Raw genomic sequence first — 20,456 nt, 5'->3', positions numbered from 1 at the left:
CCATCAGTTGATTGTGAATTCAATTAACCTTCTGACATATCGTCATAGTAGGGAGATACAAAACTCGGACAAGGGAAATACGCAACCGTGGCATACACTCCTTTTGCTCGACAGAAAAAGAGAGAACAGAGATAACTGTCTCCCTGTCTGTCTGGGACTGCAGGAAGCTGCCCCGCGGGCTGTCCCATTTGATCCAAGGTGGGTGCAACGTAACAACGCTCACGTGATCTGTGCTACGCTTCCAAAGGGGCCATGTAGCAGCAGCCACTTGTGTCGCAACATCCACGTTGCACCGTCGCTAGTTGTCCATTCCCGATTCCTTTATCCTACCCATTCCTCGCTCCTTCCTAGCTGATACGCCCCTTCCTTCTTTGGAGGTGTGGGCTCTCTTGACTATCCTCTCCTTGCCTCTGGTTCTTCTGGTTTCATCCGTCACCACACCTTCCTGCCTTGCCTCACTATCAAGCTTGCAACAAGGCTCTCCTGTGAAGTCCCTGCCGGATCCATCTACGGTAGAAAAACCCTCACCACCAGTTGTTTTTTTTCGACCTCTTTGGGATCGCCAACAGCCTCACTGTTTCTTTCCCTTCAATCACTAACTGAAGATTCGGTGGACCCTTGGAGGTCACCCACATGCAAAAATGGAGCACAACAAACCTCAGCGCATCGGACAGGTGAGCGCCATTGGAAATGGAGCGTGTGCTATCCAGTATCGCTGAGATGGTGATGGCAGCTGGTTCCATTTTTAAGGTGAGAAAAGGAAAGGGCGAGTCGATATCAGGGTTCTCTTTGAAACATATTTGTTTATGTAGGAATTAAGGTTCCTGGGGCAAGTTTTGTCAAAGATTCGGCAAGTGAAGGGTTTCAGGTCAGATATGAAACCATGGCATGAGGTCACAGCGGGTGAGCTAGACCATTTTGGAGCTGAACGGAGAACGAGTTGTGAGAGCAGTGCGTGGGGTGAGCAGAAGGGATCAAATAACAGAGAAAATGAGATCTCTGCATTACCTCCACCTGTGCCATCGAATTTCCCTCAAGATTCTTACTCTCACCCATGAATGAATATTGGGTAAGGCACCAGAGTCCTTGATAAAATGCATTCACAGCGCCCCTGTCATGAGAACGTTACGGTCCAATAGATTCAACAAGTTAGCTACCCCGAGATACAGGCTAATACACTTTGGAGGCACTAGCTTTAAAGTGCGTGCACCAAGTTTATGGGATTCTCTTCCAAATAGTATATGCAGTATCTCATGTCTTACTAGTTTCAAGACGGCCATAAAAGCCCATTTGTTTTACTCAAAAGCACCATATTACTTTCTCTTCGGTCTGGAGCCTGGCTCCTGATCTGGTCTTCTACTGTGTTTGTAGGTCATGTGTATGTCCCCCTGTGCGCACTGAGGCATATGGGCGTGAGGCGCGATATAAGAAATTAAACAATAATAATGATACTTTTGTTTTGATTAGTTGAAGCTGCTCTAGCTAATTTTTGTTCCATCTTAACTAGAGGGTGTTGCTTTAAGCAAGATATGAGAAGACAGGAGCTCTGGTCACTTCAATTAAACACGTCATTTCCGGGACAATGTGTTAATTTGGCATTGGAATGAGAGTTTGTTGTTAAGGATCATCCATAGGTTCATTCTTTGTCAGAGCGGGATGGAGCCACAAGAGGTGGCCATTTGAACATTAATACGCTGTCGCTAGGGAGCCCAAAGAAAGATGATTTCTGTCTGTGAGGCGTTCAGGCGTAATTCTAATAAATGGTCCGGTCCTTGAATTTTTGGAAGAGGTTGGTTATATGTGGGTTATTATTGTCATACTCCAGAATTGGTTGAATCGTTAAGCTGCGTTCAAATAGCTCATAAATATGGGTGACATGGATTTATAAGGTCTGCCAAGAGTTTAACACACATATGTTAAACAGGCAGAGTGGTATAAATGATACTTGGACAAAATGAGCCCATATCGACACTACTGAGAGGTATCTTCTAGGAGGGGGGTAAATTGTCCCCGGTAGTTCTGCCTATACCCATTTGGAGATTTAGTCTTTGCCATATTGTTTGATGGTTAACCCTTTTGTAAGCAGCAAATAAGTCAGGGCGCAGGAGATCTGTAGGCATGTTGTGGTCAAGTCATTTCAGCAGTTCCACTTTTTTCAAAAAGAAAATGTATTGTGGATTAGTTTAATTCATTAAAACTGTAACCACGTTTCGTATCAAAATACATCTCCAAAATATCAAAATACACATCTCTCTTAAAACATATTACAAATCAACTTACATATCCAAATGATCAAAGTACACATCTTTCTAGCACTTCCGCTTTCATGAACAGGGGTTTCCCTAGTCAGTGCAGAATGCTGACTGGTTTTCATGGAGGTGCTGATTCTCTTTGCTGGATGGGGCAAGTTAGGTGGCGTTTGTTGTTCTAGTATTTTTGTGATAAAAGAGATAGTAGGTATTGGTATAAAATGTTCAGGGACATCCAGTTCGGCCTTAGAAATATTTGGGAGTGGTGTGATGGAGGCTGTCCTTAATTAGGATGGTATGATCCGTGCTGTTAGTGAAATGTGTGCCCAAGTCTCCTGCTAGGTGATGGATGCTAGAAGTGTGGGGGGCGTGGGGGACAGGAACTCCTCTACACTCCATGATGGCACTGTAGGAAGAGTCTGGGGGATGCCCTGGAGCACCCTGCTGTTGCATCATTGCATAGCAGGGGATAATCCTATGGAAACTACAGCTCCCAGAATCCTTTTGTGCTGGGATCAGATTAACCAGACCATAGAGGCACAAACAAAGTCTTACTTAGAGGAATCAATCCCAGGGAAATTAGCCAGGGGGGGTTAAGCTCCATCCAGAGTTCATCCCTCCCTATTTTCAAATGTGAGCAGGTCCCTTTAAGTTGTTATGAAGCAACATCTCTTACAAAAACCCCAAACCCAGCCCAAGTGGATAATTTTAATGTCTGCCGAGCGGGAAAAGGCTGCATTTTAAGATGTCATGGGATCTGTGGCTGGGTCTACGACCCAGGACATGCCCAAAAATAAAGGAATGTGTAAATATAGTCTAGTGCACAGGAGGCGGGGGGAGGGGATTCATTGCACATCAACACCAACACTTAGATCTTTTAAATCAATCTCACACCCTCAGTATCCAAGTGGAAGGCCCAGGCCCAAGGCAGGCAGAGCTATACAGGGTGACATTGTGAAATCCTATTATTGGCTGCCTCATTAGCCACACCCCGGGGGAATCGCCAGAGAATGCCCGATCACAACCTAGTCCTATCCACTGACTCCAGATGCAAGCCATCGGCCAGAGAACCAGCCAGTGGGAGAGGCCAGGATCCTTTAATGGACCCACAGCTTCAGTAAGTTTGTGGGTTGCTGGAGAAGAGGTAGGATGGTGTTTGGTGACAGTCGGTAAGCAGACAGCGAGAAGAGTGCAGAGACAGTGGAGGAGACAGAAGGAGCAAAGTGGAGTAGAAGAGGGAGGGTGAAGCAGTCGAGGGGAGTCAAAGTGCTGAAGGAAGCCTGGAAAGGACAGAATGAGAAGGTTGGAGGAGAGTAGGTAGCATCAGGAGGTTGGAGATTGCAAGGAGGATGCTAAAGAGTTTTGGGAAGTTGTTAAAAATGGAGATTGGAGAGCATGTTGCCCCTGAGCTATCCTCCTGACACAGTTGTTGGAAGATGCTGATAAAGCTGATAAGGAAGGAGTCAGAGGTAACGAGGAGGCAGGATATCTGTTGGAAGAGGTTGGGAAGGGTCAGAAAGAAAGAAGTAGAGTTAAGGTGGTGGTGGCTAAACAGTGTCCACTGGAGAACGTAGGTACAGTAAAGAGAGGAGGCAAGGTTAGGGAGAAGGAGGTTAAAGAACAACAAGTGATAGAAGAACGTGCAGTCATGGAGAGGAGGGGGCAGTGCAGTATAGGAGGAACCTGGAAGTGAGACTTCGATCTGACAAAGTGGAACCAAAGATGGATGGAGGAACAAGCAGGTGGCATGATGACGATGATGTAGCACTGGTCCAAAGACAGAGCAGGACGGGTTAAGACCTCCCCAGATTATGGACCTCCAAACCCATCGTGGCCAATTCCTCTGAGCGGCGTTTCGGACAATTTCTAGTTCGATGGAGATCCGTTAGCTCATGATAGTAGTGGGCTGCAGGAATGTGGTCATGGATGGAGATCCATTAGCTCAAGATAATAGTGGGATGCAGGATTGTGTTCTGTGATGGAGATCTGTTAGCACATGATGGTAGTGGGCTGCAGGAATGTGGTCATGGATGGAGATCCATTAGCTCAAGATAATAGTGGGATGCAGGATTGTGTTCTGTGATGGAGATCTGTTAGCACATGATGGTAGTGGGCTGCAGGAATGTGGTCTTTGATGGAGATCCATTAGCTCAAGATAATAGTGGGATGCAGGATTGTGTTCTGTGATGGAGATCTGTTAGCACATGATGGTAGTGGGCTGCAGGAATGTGGTCTTTGATGGAGATCCATTAGCTCAAGATAATAGTGGGATGCAGGATTGTGTTCTGTGATGGAGATCTGTTAGCACATGATGGTAGTGGGCTGCAGGAATGTGGTCTTTGAATGAAGATCCATTAGCTCATGATAGTAGTGGGCTGCAGGAATGTGTTCTTTGGTGGTGATCTGTTAGCTCGTGATAGTAGTGGGCTGCAGGAATGTGGTCTTTGATGGAGATCCATTAGCTCAAGATAATAGTGGGATGCAGGATTGTGTTCTGTGATGGAGATCTGTTAGCACATGATGGTAGTGGGCTGCAGGAATGTGGTCTTTGAATGAAGATCCATTAGCTCATGATAGTAGTGGGCTGCAGGAATGTGTTCTTTGGTGGAGATTCGTTAGCTCATGAAAGTAGTGGGCTGCAGGAATGTGGTCTTTGATGGAGATCCATTAGCTCATGATAGTAGTGGGCTGCAGGAATGTGTTCTTTGGTGGAGATCCGTTAGCTCATGAAAGTAGTGGGCTGCAGGAATGTGGTCTTTGATGGAGATCCATTAGCTCATGATAGTAGTGGGCTGCAGGAATGTGGTCGTGATAGAATTATTTTTCTCCATTCAGTGGTGCTGTTGTGGTGCCCCTGCTAAGGCATTCTGCGTGGCTATTTGTCATTAGTTGATTTAGGCTTCCTCCAATTGTGTTTGGGGTTGAATTGGTCTTTTTTGGTGTCACTAGTTCTTCATCACACAATCCATTCGTTGGATCACTGGTTTCATTCTTTTGGCCATTTTCAGGGTGATGATGTGAAGTGTTTTTCGTAATTTCTTTGATTGGAGTGCCAAGGTCATCGCTTCATCATCATCACCTCCAATGTCTAGCCTCTGTGCCTTAATGCTTACAGTTCCATCCTTATACAATATGCTTCTGCGAATACATCTGCTCTACATCATTGCAAATTACCTATGTTAATAAGGTTGCATATGTAAATACTACTGATTACATACCAGTGGGATTACTTTATAAGTAAATATCTTATGTCTGTAAATATTCTTATTATGATTTATAACAAATCACTGTTTTCCATTGTTGCCTGTGGTAACCCTGTAATGTGTATTACCTGCTTTCCAGCGCCCAGATACCTACGGGTTTGGTGCGCGCTACAAATGCTAAATAAAATAAAAGTTCTGTCTCTTATTTATTAATTTGTCCGAACATAATTATATATTTTTGTTTAATAACACGCTTGACACCAAAGAGCTTTCTAAGCGCGGACCCCGGATTCGTACCTTTGTTGCTTTGCATCATTTTGAGACGAGCGCATTGCCACTGAGCTATACTACCCGTGCCTGATGTATTCCATGGGCTGGTGATGGGAGTCTGGCATGGCAAGAACAGATTGGCGTCTTTAGAATACATGATGCAAAAACCAGGGTCAGATCTATGGGGGTTGTGTTGAAAAAGGTTATGAGCCCCAGAGTGTTCATGGTTGGGGCGAAGAGGCTGCTATTCGCGTTGTCTGGATGATCAAGCCGAAGGATTTGGTGGCCACCATGTTTTTCATGGTGGCTGCATTGCTGTATACCGCTCTGTGCCCACACGGCACAGCTCAATATGATAGGAAGCGGTGACCAAAAGACAGGCCTGGGTTCCAACCAGGGGGCCGTGCCTGTCCCTATACTATGTGGTGAACTTTGTGTTTAGAATTATAATGACAGGGTTGTTATTTGAAGAAAAAAAACATGTATTGTGGAAATAACAGGCACTGGGTTGTTTATTTGTTCCTGCTCAGTAATGGCTGCCTCTGAGGTGTTCCATTATGTTTTATATTCTCTATAAGAGTTTACCGAAACATGCTTCGGTACCAACTATTGGAAGGGTAACCCATGGGATGGATCCCGTATACATGCAGAGCACCAGCTTTGCTTACCCCAATATTGTTGAAGGATACAGAAGGAACCCTGGCTCCAGAAAGGTTCCAGAGCTCTGTGGCCGCGGTTCCTGTGCACTCTCCATTATATGCGATGTTCTCGAGGGCAGCCGCTGAGAGCAGAGCCGCTGACTTGACTATCCGTACATATAAAGGTTTTTCTCGATCAAACATCTCCTAAGGGTCTATCCCAATGGTTATGGGGTGTAAAACACTGATGCACTGCCACAGAAATGGCCTGGGCGACACACAAATATATTTGCTTGTTTGTTTATTTATTTATTATGTACAAAGGTTTTCACTCACATGCTACTGGTGAAGGGGGCAAGCTGTAGTCTCCATTTGACAAGGAGCCGCGAGGGACGGACCTGCCATGTGCACACTTGATCCCTTCCCTGCCAGGGTCAGGACAACCCTGCCCTGCAGGGTTTGATTGAAAGTGCATTAAAAAAAACTTGCCATTCATGGCATAGCCTCGCTCCATAGCAAAACAAAGGAGGTGATGGCTGGAGGGTTTAGAATTAATCACAACCTCAGTCATTGCTCTGGGCAACCGTCCAGACCATCGTGCTTCGCCCGCCCAAGCCATTACAGAAAGGAAAAGACCATTTGCAAATTAGGCTCAGTCCCACCCCAAAATGGGCAGTCCTGCCCAAACTGCTAGGTCACATCCCTTCTGCACGAGACCACAAGCATCGCCAGGCATGTTTCGGCCTTGTTGGGCCTCATCAGTGAGGGAAAGCTTCGGTCTGTGGCCCAGCAGGCTCGGGACCCTCATCTGGGCATACCCGTCACACTTGTAGCGACTACAGCAAAACAAACGAGGATACTCCATTTCCGTATTGTTCATGCTGTATATTTCTACTGGTTTAATATCCAACATACTGTATATAGTGCTTCATATCTAATGTGTACTTTGCATGCTGTCCCCAATCATTGAGCCCATTTTTATCCCCGGTCCCCCGGTACCAACTGGATTGCAGGCTGCTCATGTATCACACTGTCTTTATGTAATACACCATGAGAAGTGAGTGCTACAATCAGTGGTCGTTCGTGTTTCTGTTTGACGAGCACACCTCTTCACAGATAAATGCACATATAAGAAATACACATTATGGAAAAGAAGCCACTTTGTGTATCCTGGAAGCTGACTCAACAATACATCATAAGGGTGCTTAGAAAGCTAGATAGAATTATACGAATAGACTTTGAGCTGGCACGCTTGCATTTGCATATTCCCCACACAAATCACTCAAAAATGTTTTGGAAAGAAAATACACATTTATGAACTAAAGCAACCTCAAACAGTGTCAATTCTTCATAAATATTTTATTAAGTCAGGCCAAAGGTTGGGTAGTTTACTGCTGTGATTCCCAACTACACTAGACAAACCAATGTCAATAGCAGAGTAATTAAACCGTTGAAATCGCAGCACAAGTTAAGAAGCAAAGCTGTCATCCTGATCTTGAATGCTTCAAAAAGGGAATAAGTGAGAAACTTTATTCAGCAGAGGGTGGAAGGGGTTTTAGATGGGTGGAGCCGCGATATCAGAATACAACAGCAAATCACCTCAGATTGGAGATTCCTAAATGCGATGGGAACTATTTCAGCAAATTAACTCCAAATGCCTACGCTCATTGGTACAGAAGCAACATTTACAAAGGGGGTGATAGCAAGCATTAATGCGGCTTAGAGCCAGTGGTGCTAACGGTTTCCGCCAGTGACCTATGCCTTTGGACTGAGCAGTCGTCCGCTGCCTCAAAGAGTTCAGTTCAAAGTTCCCTATCATCAGAGAAATGCCACAAGAAAAAAGTGAAAGGGAAAAGAGTGAAAATCAAGAGGGGAAAAGTCCAAATAAGAGGAAACAAATCTGGAAAAACAAAAAGGAATACATGACAAAAATAAGCCATACCTTGGAAAAGCCTAATGATAACAGGCAGTAAAAGGGAAAGTCGCCCCGGGAACCCAAGGAGGAGGAAGAGGTGGAAGAGGGGGAAGAGAGGGAGTAGGAGATGGAAAGGAGACGGAGGAGGAGAATAAGGAGAACGGGGAAAACACGAGATGAAGCAGAAGCACTGCCCTGACCATGGACGCCAGAGGCACTGAGGGAACTCTGAAGGATATATTCTGCGTGGCGTTCTAGATGATTCTAGGTGCCAGGCTTGCACATGCGCGCCTCCTGTCCCTGGCTCAGCAAGTTTTGTTCTTCCATTTGAATTTCAGGAGTTCTGAATGGTCTTCCAAGACACCGGTGGCAAAGCGGGCCCATGGATTCCACCGAGTGATCACCAGACCACGGCTGCATCGTCCCGGCAGAATGGTTTTACTTTCAAACATTACCATATTTTTTAATTGTCATTTTTCCTTGCTAAAAAGTAAGAAATACGGCAGATAGTTCAGAGGTAGCGCTCCTAGAACCACATAAGACCACAAGATTAACTTCAGTAATTGGTTATTTACAACACACCCAGAGGTTTCAATGTGCGGATCCGAGGATCGAACCTGTGTTGCTCTGCTCATCTTGCTTCTGAGGCGAGCGCGTTGCCCCTGAGCTATCCTCCCAAGACATTGGGAGGCATTGCTCCCCCTCCCATGAGGCATTGCTAGAGGGACAGCTTTCGGGCTGTAGTCTTGGGTCCTTTGTTTATAGCTTCGGATAGCTCACGAGCTACAACCAAAAGGCTAGCTAGCCCAGAGTCCAGACAGCCCCAACATTAGCATATACCCGGATCTTTACCAGACCCAGCAACACCCCTGGGAAATTCCCTAAAGACTAAGTAACACTCGGATTAATACCTACACAGATAGTAACACCATTTCCCACAATCGCCCTCATGTGTGGTTGGAAGAAGTGTGTCATGTCCTCACACAAACTCTGCGCTGCAGAATCACTTGCTCAGCAGAGAGAGAGGCCACGCGGGCCCGAGTCAAGGGAGTTCCCGGTTTCTGTTAGTTTGTCTGCGCGGGCCCCGCCTCTCTTCGTGTTAACCTCCGGATCAGAAACGCTTGATTTAAACAGGCAAGCCAACCAAAAAGAAAACAAGGGCAGCTTTCCAATTATCTCCCTATCCCGAGGGAGAATTTGGTTCCGGCCTCCGTCTTTTCGCCGGATGCATCCTGTCCACGCAGGAGGGTTGCCTTTCTCGGCAAGGCGCCGGCGGAGTGATGCAATCACCACGCAGGGTGACGCACCGCCGGGCGCGTAGCGCTGCAGGAAGCGACCTGCTCGTGACTCTCTGGACAAGGAAAAGAATGGCGGACCGGGAGTGAGCACGACTCTACACTGCTTGGCAGGCAGGGCCGGCGGTGAGGCCAGCAGTACTAGCACTTTCAGGCTAGGCTGAGGAAGTGCTGGGTGACTGCTTCCTTGGGTAGAATGAGAGAGAGCCTTCCTCTACAGCATTGATCCTCCCTGGAGTACAAATATTGTTTCCACCTCCCCCCACAAGCTACAGCTGCTTATATTTTCTATTAAAAGCAGTCACCGTGAACCCTTTTAAAACAGCCTTGCCCCTCCCCGCACATCCTTTGTGCCACCCTCAGGGCGGCCAGCCCCTCACTTTGAAGACCACTGCTCTACAGTGTTGATGATCATGATAGGTTATTTATAACGTGCTTAATACCCAGAGGTTTCTAAGAGCGGATCCGGGGATCGAACTTGTGTTGTCTTGCTTCCAAGGCGAGCACGTTGCAGCTGAGCTATCTTCCCGAGACAAGGTGAGGCAAAGCACCCTGCACGTTGCACCTCGTGTGATAGGAGCCTCAGCTAAGAACTTTCCCTGCCATGTGCCACCCCAACTCCCACATTATCACCTCAGCCCCAGAAGGACCTTTCCTGTGTCGGGAGGATAGTTCAGGGGCAACGTGCTCACCTTGGAAGCAAGACGACACAGTGCAACCCAGGTTCGATCCCCGGGTCCGCACTTAGAAACCTCTGGGTATTAAGCATGCTTTTAATAACCTATCCTATCATATCATAGCTAACCCGTGGGCAATGCCCCTCACAGCTAGCCCTTCTTTACCACGTCCCAGCCCTTAACAAACATGAGGGTAGCCTTCAACTCAGAAACAGGTGCCCCATTGCCCTCACAAAAAAAGATAACACTCCTCCTCTACCAACAACAAACAAGCCCCATATTATGATCGAGGCTTTCCGTGGTCCTCCTGATGACAACAATCGCGCCAAAGGGAGTTAAGGAGGGGCGCAATGATGGCGACATAGGAGAGTAGGGATAAGAGTCATTGGAAGAACCAGTTAGTAAGGTAAGATGTACCCCTTCAGCGAATATTCCGCACACCATTCCCTAAAATATGTGGGGACATAACTATGAGGTTGCCGATGCATTAACCGTGAGTTCATAAATAAGGACTGCATCTGTTGCGTCTTTATTATCGGTTTGGCCCCTGATGGGGAAACTATAGACTCATAGTCCTAAGTGGGTGATTGGCCAATATGATGGCAGGAATGACAAATAGACATGGGTCGGCTGGGCCAGGCAGCAGCACTATACATGTTCAGAGAAGAAGCCCACTGGAGCTGCCATGCCGAGTCCTGGTGGACCGACCTTCAATACAAGGAGGCAGCCTAACCGCTGCTGAAGATCACACCATGGAAAGATCGGAGCACATCCTGCTTAATGCATGTGGAGAAAGCGCGCATCTCTTCCCTCGTCACAAGCATACACTTACTATAGCACGAGGCTCTATTCGGGCTCTATTCAGGTCGAGGAACGAAATCCTACATAGATTGGCAAAAGCGTTTTTTTCAGCGGCCAACGGATTTGGACACGACTTCCTGGGTTTCACCGTGTGCAGGTTGCACCTTAGGAAAAAAGGCGGGTCCACGCCGAAAAATAAGTGTCTGAGCCACAATGACTCACTTCATGGAAGAGTAGCAGCCAACTTCCCTATACGTTTGGCCAAAGTCTTAAGAATTACAAACAGGAACTTAAAGGGCAAAATGCCACATCCTCACCGCGAGTGCTTCCAAACAGAGGTTTTGATCTGGCGGGAATGGGAGGTTTTGCCTCAGCAGATTTCGTCGCAACAGATTTCATCAAGTTTTTTTCAACAGGTTTTGCCGAAAATATATGTGCGTTTGGGCTAATAATTAATGTCGGGTGTGCAGGGGATCCCCCACCATTATATTTGCTGCAAAATCTAACGTTGAAAAAAAAGATTAGATGAAATCTACCACAATGGCAGGGTTTTCCCCCAGTACCGTGCCCAGCCTTACCTATGGTTCTCCAAAAGTATTTACTTCTGTCCCACATAATCTAGAATTGCCACAAAGCCATTGAATGTGAACATGTTCTGAAAAAAAATCCAAAACCTGCACTAAATTACAAAACAAAAGGAAAAAGCAACAATCAAGAAAAGAACCCCAGTTTCTTGCTTAGGCCCATGTAAGGCTACGTGATGGAGGAGTTTCTACCACTGACTCTTTGCCTGCCCCCACAAACACCAATTTCTTGGGTGCCAATTTTTTACATTCCAAAATGTCTCTCTGGAAATTCTTGCGGTGCGTAATGGACACGGGATGGGGGATTTCACTCTTGTTTGATTGCCATCTCGCTGAGCCAACATGGCTGCCAGCTCTGGGGAGATACTCTGGTGGACACTGGTTACTAGAAGCATCTGTCCCCCACCTTTGGTGAACGTCCAGGCAATTGGCAGGAACGTCAGGAAGGCATGGCGGAGGTCCATCTTCCAAGGTCAATGAGCATTGCCCATCTTTTCATAGCCACACATGTCCTGGGAAGGAAAGAGTTCCTGTGATGCTGCCCCAAAAATCTCGCAGATCTCCTGAGACACCAATTGTGCATCTACAGACTTCTTAGAATGAAAGGAACCCCCTGCTCCGGTGATCTGCCAGCACAGTGCCCACCCCTGATGTAAATCCCTGCAAGGAACAACAGCTTCTCTTCAGTCCATGACCCTTATCTGCAGGGAGTACCCCCTTGCCGGCTGATGTATTCTCACCCAACTATACTGTGAGATTCCAACAGGACAATTGACTCGATAATGTCATAGGAGGAGAGCCAAATTCTTCAGTGCCATGCAAACTGGTGCAGTGGTATCCAACCACACGCGGCTCAGCAGGCTTGCAACTCCCCTCCCCACCACTATCCGTGTCCTTCCATCTTTAATAATTATTTACGATGCTTTAAAAAAGTATTGGTTCAAGTAAATCTTCCCTTGAAATAGCACATTGTTACTTTTTCTCTATGGGAATTGGTTCTAATTATGTGATCGTTGTTTGAGGATGTTGTTTACATGTTTTCATGATGCGCTGATTTATTCAGAGCCCTGATACCCTTAGGTTCGGGATGCCTTCAATACATTTGAAAAATAAAATAAAAAGACTGAAGATAGCCTCCAGGGGTGCTCCCTGAACCAACTCCCCACCACAGCTTCAGAATGCACTGGTGCACATTACCTGCTGCAGCCTCTGGACTTTACGGTTATGTCACAGGAGGAGGATTCAATAAAATGGTGCCCTAGCACCTTGAAACGTCTCTTGTGCTAGATGGAATTACCAATAAATATCTCAGACCAAATAACCGGACAGACTCAGGAAGTATGGCAAAATACTACTTTATTCTCAGTTCACTAAAGCAGGGAAAACTGGCGAACAACGGATTGATGCTCGCACACGCACACATAAACTTGATTATACAGAGGTTATAGACCCCCAATATGCGTCATCTATGACGTCATGCTACGTGGCAAACTAAAACCTATTGAGGGTACGGATTGTTTACAGGAACATATGTATCTATGGTCTACATAGGAGTTAGTACATCATTGGCTGCCCCTTATCTGTAGGGCACACCTTGATTTACCTCTAAATACATATAATACTGATTATAACAGAGAAAATGGCAGCGGATTGGTTTATGCAACATTGTAGCACATTGCGCCACAGACCCTCAGATTGGTTGCCATGCTCACCCAACCTTGGACTTTCGGCTCACTAGAAGCACGTAAGCAAAACGAAACCCAGGTGCTAGAGACACATCAAATTACTCCCCACTTTCCAAATTAGTCCATCATCTCTTATCAGTTCAACCATAAGCCAAAGTTTCCTGTCCGTCGACCTTGTAGCCTGCTCTCTGTTCTAGGACATTTGAGGTAGTGTAAGCACATCACTATCTTCATCCAAAGCCTAATGAATAGCCCTTGTTTTCGACTTCTGAATCATGTGTGAAGAGACTGCAAATTTGTCCATTTCGACCTCTTATTTACTGCTATTAGACTTAATCATACTGGGTGTTCCTGCTCTTCGCGGCCTCTAGAGAGGTACTCACTCTGTCTTGTATAGACTTTATTCACTGTTAATTGTCCACTACTTGGCTCTTGCAAATGTTTTCTTCTTCTTTAATCTAAGAGAAATATGTCTTAAGCACATGGCTTATCCATCAGCCTTGCAATTATTCCTTAAAATAGCACCCTTGATTCCAGGCCAAAATAGACTCCTCTTTACTTTGCATACAAAGCTATTTCTCCATCGTCTCCTGGCTCTGCATCCCTGGTCTGATTCTGAGGTCGCAGGATGGAGTCTTAACACAAGCCGGTGTCCATTTTCCTATCATGACCATCCTAGCCACGTTATATTTTCCTCCATAGAAAGCTTCTATATGTCTGATCTACCCTGCGTTACTGCGTATTTACACTTATTAGTGAGCAAGTTACTTTATCTTATTTATATGTATGATTACTTTATAATTTCGTACATGTTTCTCTTGTCAATGCAGTTACATCGGCACCATTAAGTATTTTCATATTGTTTCTGTATGTCCTCGTATATCTTCTTCATGACATCCCCATGCCCTCTTCAGGTTTCTCTCTGCACTACATGAATCCAATGGTGCCTGCTGGCATCCTTCCACTCTTTCAGTACGAGGGAACATTCGGAACGGTTGCCTAAGTGCATATAATCTCTCATACACTCGATGCAGTATAAGGACAACACATGGGGTCCCACATACAGCTCTTCTCTTGCTGATCCAGTATGACGGCAGTGAGGGGGCAGGAGCTAGGGAAAATGCTTCCCCCTGCTCCTCTGCAACACCCTTAGCACCCCTGAGAAAGGTTGGTCAGAAGCTATCCTGGCTAGAGGGCTTGATAGAAATAGTTTCTCCAGGTCCCGGAACCCTGATATCCACTGAGCAAGTGGATGAAGATGATGCCTTTCTCAGGGGACCATAGAAACACACCGCCATTGGCTCCTGCTCTAGCCCACTTCAGCGGACCAATAAAGCATGATGGTCCCTTAACTTCTTGGCTCTGGATTTCCAGCAGAAACACAACTCTGGGATTCAATTTGGAAGCAATACCCATGAGCACTCACAGTCCTTTATTGGAAACAGATCCCAATGTAGTCCTTTAAAGCAGAATTACCTGCACTCTCGTGTGTATTCACCCTGAGGGCCTTTGGTCCAGGTTTCATGGCCCACTTGGTCCTATGTTGGATTTTGTTTCCCTATGGAGTCCGTCTACTTAAGGATGGCAAATAAAGCCGGAGGGCCCCATGGGGTTGCCCAGCATTTGCGCCAGCATGAAAATGCATGCCGGCACAAATGCTTGGCCATTTGTATGGCAGAGCGGAAGGGAGGTGGTGACACTGCAAGTTGCATTCTGCACTTTCCCTCCGCCATAGAATAAATGAAAATGGAGTGTGATGGGAATCAGCAGCGTAAAAGCCCTACGTAAGGCTTTACGCTGCTTATTCCCGTTACGTCGAGCCGGAAATGAGCTCCCTAAACATTTCCACAGTACTTTTGTGGACCATGCACTGAATTTAACAGCTTGAATGTGGGTAACCGGTTTCTTTTCCACAGACGCGTAGGAAGTACTTTGAGGGAGCCATTGGCAGCAGATAGTTATTGCATTTGGTGTTGATTACCTTGACAAAATAGTAAAAGTGAAAGGCCCCCATTCTGAAAGGGGCAGGCACAGAAGAAAATAAGGGAAAGCAGCGTTTCATGGCTTCTTCTGCTGCATCTGCCCCATTCTGATGCAGGGGAAGAGGATAACTTGCAGTCTGGAAATCTTAAGCAGAAATTCCAAATCAGAGACTCAGTGTGATAGGATGATATGACAGGTTGTTTATAACACGCTTAATACCCAGAGATTTCTAAGCGCAGATCCGGGGATGGAACATGTGGTGCTCTGGCGAGCACATTGCCCCTGAGCTATCCTCCCAAGACTAACCTCTGGAGCTTCCCGCACCATGCAGCAATCCTCAAGTCGGTCCACAGGGGTCATCATTGTGATGCCCCCAGAGAGACCTGATATGGGAAAACTATCCCCGCTTTTCCAGGCACGGCCCGTAGAGATCGATAGATCTTGGATAGACACGGATATCTGCAATGCGTGCCATGCTATCCACCATTGCTGATCTCTGCTGCGTCAGTGCGGTAAAAAGGAACGGGAGGCCAGATGGTCCTGGATTTTCATGGCTTTCACAGCATGGATTTAGTGACTCCTGGATCTGCCTGCACCCTGTATAAAAGCAGATCAGGATCTGGAAGCAAAAGACAGTGCCGCCAGTATCGATAATTCTAGTACGATTTACCAATAAGCAACTTGTCTATTCTTTGCCTCTCCACAATGCTGGAGCATGCAGCAACCTTTGCCCACCACTATTTGGCTACACTTCGGGCTGATTGGTATACCTCATGGTCAAGGCTGTACAAAAACTCATGAACATAGAAAGCGGTGCCTAAATCATAGAAATTAGCAGATATCCATCACATCCAATCAAACATGTCCCACCTTATCTTTTACAAGGGACGATCGGAACAACGGGGCTCATGATGATGATCTGGAATGTTACTGTAGGTCCTATGGGCGCCTTTTGTACTCAGACGCCAAATACGCACGCTTAGATGCAGTTGGCGTAATGGTTCATTACGCGTGATATTTGTAATGGTGATATCGTTCATACCTACATCCTCTGGGGCCTTACTATTCCACGCAAGCCGTGGTATGCTGGAATCAAGAGCCATGAATTACCACATTAACATTTTAGTAAAGCGATAATCAGCCCCCTGTGGGGCTTTATAAGGTTCTCTCTTGCAGAGTGGCATGTAATAGGTGCATTGTGCAGAATTATTGACCTCTGTTAGAGAGTCGCTCGACACGTGCGCATTGCCTTATAGAACAAAGTTCTGTCGAAATCCACAACAAAAAGGACAAATAAGTGGCAGGAAAATAAAACACTAACAGAACAGGCTCCAACTTGTATAAACGTGCTAGAAGGAAATCGTCTAGCAATCAGAAAGGTGGAACTCTGGCAACCCGATCCAAGATGGCGCTGGATATCCACATGAAATGCAAACTTGCGGAATACATCACTCACTGCCAGATCCGGGATTTGCGGGGCCTTCTGAATTACACGTGTGCCCATTTGAAAGTCTAGTGCAGCACGAGCAATGAAAATTCCAAGCATTAAACAAGAGACAATTTTGATATGCTTATGAATGGCCCTATTAAAATAAATTGCGCCATGTTATACTCTGTTCAACTGTGATTGCCGCTTTTTTCAAAGGTCATAAGCCTGTAAACTGAATCTCTTCTGAGGACTCGCAATTTTGGCAGATATGACCCAGTCAGAGAACACTAAAATTGTAGAAGGAGCATGGGCAAATAGTTAAGAGGCAAAGCTGGGCTTTAAGCCCAGTCAGCACTGCGTTGTAAAAATATATTTTTTTTAAAACAACATGACAAATCTACACAGCCATATATTAATGCGGGAAGTAGGAAGAGTATGGGTTTAGCTTTACATTTCTCAGTCTGAATAGATGTCTTCAAGTTATGGAATGTAAATAATTCAAATGAACATTTTAAATACGGGGCAAAGGGTATTTGTTACTCTGTTAAATTGTCTCTGTTACCTGTCCCAGGAGGATAGCTCAGTGGCAACGTGCTCGCCTTGGAAGCAAGACAACATGGAGCAACACAGGTTTGAATCCCAGGACCGCGCTTAGAAACCTCTGGGTATTCAGCGTGTTACAAATAACCTATCATATCATATCATATCTTGAAAAGGGAGAGATTTCAGTAGCCCGTGGAAGCGATGTGGGGACTTTAGATGCCAAGATGCCACCAGTTATTAACCACCAAAAGATACATATAAATAAGGGAGACTTGCTGCCAACCACCGCTGATAATGAGCTACCTTTCAAGCCTGTGCAGACGAGTTAAGGCCTTGGTGAGACCCTCATGCAGGACGCCTGAGGAGTGGTGATAAGGATACAACACTTTTCGAATCCCGGCATTGGTGGTCCCCCGCAGCACGAAGACCTGGGCAGCGGGGCAAGCACTGACCTCACCCTGGACCAAAAATAGCCCCCAGGAGCTAGCTCTAAAGATAGAGCAGCAACATATACCTTAACGGAGGAGCCTGAATATGTAGATGTTCCAGGTGAGGGTGAGGGGGGGGGGTCAGGCATATACGCCTTCTGGCAAGGGTAGGGTTTGAAACGTTGGTTTGATTCAAAGTGCCTCGCAAATTCATGTTACCTTAGGGTATTCTGGCGCATTACAATTAATAAAACAAACAAACAATTTCCTGTCAGTGGAAATACACTCACCATCCTTCTGTTACCGCACCCTAATATATACGCAGAGGGGGCCTAACCCGTAACTACTCTCTCTAGCACAGTGGTCTTCAAACGTTTTTGGCCTGGGCCCCCCTGAGCAAAATTTAGGCAGGCCGCCCCCCCCAAAAAATGCCAAATGGGCAGTATGTATTGCATGCCGTCACCGCACCCTACTCCCAGTATAGTCCCTGGGCTCCACCACCTGCTCCCATCACAGTTGCTGGGCTCCCTCATCACACTACTACCCAGTCCCTGGGCTCCCCGACCCCATCACAGACCCTGTGCTCTCCCCCCCTGCTCCAACCATTATCCCATGGATCCCACCCATCCTGCTCCCACCACAGTCCCTGGGCTACCCCCATCCCATTCCCAACACAGTCCCAGGGCCAGTGGCGGCGGGTGAATTTTTTAAGTGAAGGTGCATAACTATTTCCCCCAAAAATGCCATAACGACCGAGCGCAGCGAGGGTCCCCAAACCAATAAAGAGGGGATCGGGGGGGGGGTTTCCCCCTATAGATTTCTTTTTAAAATAATGGGTTAACATGTTGCATTGTAGAGCATATTGTACAAAAAAATGGGTAAATCGCCAAACAGTTTGCAATTGGTGCTGGGGGGGCCCAGGGGGCAAGCATGACATTTTTTACTGGACATCTATGATAGATGTACAGTAGAAAGATCCCACCACTGTCCCTGGGCCCCACTGGGTCTAACACAATCAACATGATTATGTGTGTATGTATGCAAGGCGCTGGGACGTCAAGGGGGAACGCATGGTATGTTTGACTGGACATCTATGATAGAAATACAGTAAAAAATATCATCCCTGTCCCCTGGGCTCCACAGCGCTTCAGAACAAGAGACGATTTTGGCACGTGGGTAGGGGGATTGTGCAACAAAGGCATTTAGGCATTTTTAAAATGCCTTTGTTGTACAACCCTCTTTCACCCCTCTATCCACCACTTGCCAAATCAGCTCAACTGACCAAAACAAACACACACACACACACACATCACCATACACTCACTCATAACACAAGCATACATCCATCCAAACATATGTTTAAATAAATCAAAAAATTAACATAAAACATACCTTCTGCATTGGCCTGTGTGTGGATGCTAAAACGCCATGCTCCAGGCTGCTCTGTCCGTATGTGCGAAGAGGCACAGGAGCTCCCCCTCACACATACAGACATGCAGTGCCCCAGCCTGCATTTCCAATGAGCTATGCAATGCTGGTGAAGCAAAACGCCCCAGCCTTGCATGGCTCAGTGAACATGTGCGGCTGGGGAACTGAACTGTCAAAGGGAAATTGTGTTTCCCTTTGACAGTTCAGCCAGCCCAGGAGCACTCCCTCAGCTGGAAAAAGCAGCTGAGGGAGTGCTCATTGTTTCATTGGGCTGGCTCCTTAGCTCCTCCATAATGGGTGATGGGGCAACTGGGCAGGCGCCCCCTCGCCATTATGGATGAGCCTCCAGGCTCGGACTGGCCTATAGGGCAATGCCTGTACCAAAAATGCTAGGGTGGGCCAGTCAAAATGGGCCACCTTTTTGGCCAATGTGGGCCAGTTTGATGAGTTACTTCACTATGCAGTTAGTCAGTTTAACTATTGTTGCTGAATAAATATTCTTTAAATATCACAATTTACTTGCATTTTAACACAAAGCACCCACTTGGGTACTGTTCAAACAGTCTGTGACTAAAGGAATGAATATCCATTTAAACTGTGGCCCACTTTCTACATTGGTGCCTGAGACAGTTTCATGCTTCAGCCCGACCATGTGAGACGCCCCTGGCCATTTCTTCCAATCTAAAAAAAAGAAAATATATATATAATATATATATATATATATATATATATGTATATATTTTTTTTTTTACATTTCATGCTGGGCTCTCACGGCCCCCCAGGGATGCAGCCGCGGCCCCCTGTGGGGGCACGCCCCTCACTTTGAATACCGCTGCTCTAGCATAATCAGCGTGTTAGGTGGGCTGGGCAGACATGCTCTTCCCGCCCTGTGGGCACCGGTGATGCCAGCCTTCCTTATGTGTTAGGGTTGTGCTTGCCAGGCCATGAAAAAGGACCTGCCACTGCGCATGGCCAGCTTATGTTCTCTCCAATTCTCAGGAGCATGCAAGCTGGCGGCTCATCGTGTTGCAACATGTCTTCCCGGGCGGCAACCCCCCACCCCGACCCCACCACCCGCCATCAACTACCAGCAACATATGCAGGTTTCTGAGAAATGGAATCAAGGGGGCTTAACACGTTTGTTGTGAGGCGGCAAGGGATCAGAGTGGGATCACTCCTAAGACGGGATCAGAGCCCGCTGTAAAATACTTGTAAAAACAAGAAAGGGCAGCTTAACTGTCATGCTACTGAGTGCACGAGAACAGCTGACTCGGTGGTTTGAATGAATGTGTTCTAGTCTAGCTATAATACTTTAAATGCATACATTG

The 20,456-nt window shown here is 46.5% G+C and overlaps 1 protein-coding gene across 2 annotated transcripts in view; it reads right to left on the bottom strand.

Moving 5' to 3' along the window:
* The window catches only part of GRAP (GRB2 related adaptor protein), a 716,059-nt gene that overhangs the window by 202,700 nt on the left and 492,903 nt on the right, over positions 1 to 20,456 (bottom strand). The window lies entirely within an intron of this gene.

Source organism: Ambystoma mexicanum, chromosome 2p (genome assembly GCF_040938575.1).
Source record: "Ambystoma mexicanum isolate Mex_15411 chromosome 2p, UKY_AmexF1_1, whole genome shotgun sequence".
In the NCBI taxonomy this organism is placed as follows: Eukaryota; Metazoa; Chordata; class Amphibia; order Caudata; family Ambystomatidae; genus Ambystoma; species Ambystoma mexicanum.
Note: the sequence above shows the minus strand (reverse complement) of the source record. Positions and strands in the feature narration are given on the sequence as shown.